Below are 2219 nucleotides of genomic sequence, written 5' to 3' on the forward strand. Positions count from 1 at the left end.
ATGTTATAAACGGCTCTAATATAACACCCAGATTGGATTCAGGGGGAACTTCCTCCAATTCCGATCCAAATGAAGTTGGGTCAAGCTCAAATAACGATGAAGAACCTAGTACTTCAACAAAGTGGAAATACAAGAGCTCACACCCCATGGACAATATTCTAGGGAATATTAAGAATGGTGTTCAAACTAGACGATCCTTGAATAACTTCTGCTCTTTCTACTCTTTTCTATCCATGATCGAACCAACAAATATCAATGAAGTTCTTGCTGAATCAGATTGGATTGTAGCTATGTAAGAAGAGCTACAACAGTTCGAACGAAACAAGGTTTGGCATTTAGTTCCTAGACCAAAGGATCGATCTGTCATTGGAACAAGGTGGGTCTTTAGGAACAAACTAGATGATGCCGGAGTAATTATCAGAAACAAAGCAAGATTGGTGGTCCAAGGTTATAATCAACAAGAAAGAATAGATTATGACGAGACTTTCGCACCTGTTGCCCGTCTTGAAGCTATTAGACTTCTGATAGCATTCGCAGCACATAAAGGAATGAAGCTCTTCCAGATGGACGTTAAGACAGCATTTCTGAATGGGTTTAAGAATAGCAAATTTGAAGATCACGTCTTCAAGTTGGTTAAAGCCCTATACGGATTGAAACAAGCAATTAGGGCATGGTACGACAGGTTATCCAAGTTTCTACTTGATAGTGGACTCAACAGAGGATCTGTTGATAAAACGCTATTTCTAAAAACCGAGGGTTCTGACCTTTTGATTGTTCAAATCTACGTCGATGACATTATCTTTGGATCGACCAACCGAAGCTTGTGCAAGTATTTATCTGAGTTGATGACTTCCGAGTTCGAGATGAGTATGATGGGAGAATTGAAATTTTTCCTAGGTCTGCAAATACAACAAACTGATGAAGGCATTAAGATCCATCAACAAAAATATATCAAGGAATTAATTCGAAAATTCGGAATGGAAAATTCCCATGCTATGCCTACTCCAATGGTCGAGAAACAGAAATTGACATTAGATGAAGACGGTAAATCAGTTGATGAAACTACTTACCGTGGAATGATTGGGTCATTGTTATATTTGACCGCAAGTAGACCCGATATTATGTTTAGCGTATGCGTTTGTGCGAGATATCAATCATCTCCCAAAGAATCGCATTTGGCGGCCGTAAAACGAATTTTACGATATTTAATTGGAACGGCCAAGTTGTATTTATGGTATCCGATGGAGTGTAACTTCGATCTAGTCGGTTATTCCGATGCCAACTACGCAGGTTGTTCTCTAGACAGAAAAAGCACGTCGGGTGTCGCCACATTTGTCGGACCATGTGGTATTATTACGTGGGGTTCGAAGAAGCAAAATTCGGTTGCCCTCTCAACTGCTGAAGCCGAATACATCGCTGCAGGACTGGTATATACTCAATTATTATGGCTTAAGCAACAATTACGTTATTATGGTATTGACGTAGGATGTATTCCTATTTTATGTGATAATACTAGTGCAATAATAATTTCTAAAATTCCCGCACAACAGTCACGTACTAAACACATTGAAATAAGACACCATTTTATTTGAGACCATGTTGAGAAGGGGAATATAAAACTTGAATTTTGTAGTACTGAAAAACAATGGGCTGACATTTTGACAAAATCGTTAGCTAGAGAACGATTTGAGACTTTACGGTTGGAAATTGGTTTAATTGGTGGTACCTAAGCTTCTATATATGTTTAATTTTCCTATGACTGACTAGTTTAAGTTAAGATTGTATGACTGTGTCCGTAAATTGCATTGCATGAATAATTTCGTTTATAGGAAAATATTTATCATAAATTCTATTTGTTATTTAGAATTTAATTGTCATACAAACTTTATCTTTTATCAAATACACCATATTTTTATTTTTCCAAATTGCACAAAAATTCTCCTAAAATAGCCTCACAAAATCTTACGTATTATGCTTCCTATTCCTAAATAAACTTCAAATAATTATCTTTTCCATATCTTATCTTTTACCATATTTATTTGATCACCTACCATCCTATTCCTACCTTAACTCTTATCACTATTTGACACTTCTCATAATTGATTAACACTTGCCTAAACCTAAACCTAGCCTTATAATTACCCCCTTTTTCTTTGCCGTGTAAACCATATCCTCACCCCCACTTGCATAACTTTTTCTCTTTTCAAAATATTTACCAT

This window comes from Silene latifolia, chromosome 11 (genome assembly GCF_048544455.1).
Source record: "Silene latifolia isolate original U9 population chromosome 11, ASM4854445v1, whole genome shotgun sequence".
NCBI lineage: Eukaryota > Viridiplantae > Streptophyta > Magnoliopsida > Caryophyllales > Caryophyllaceae > Silene > Silene latifolia.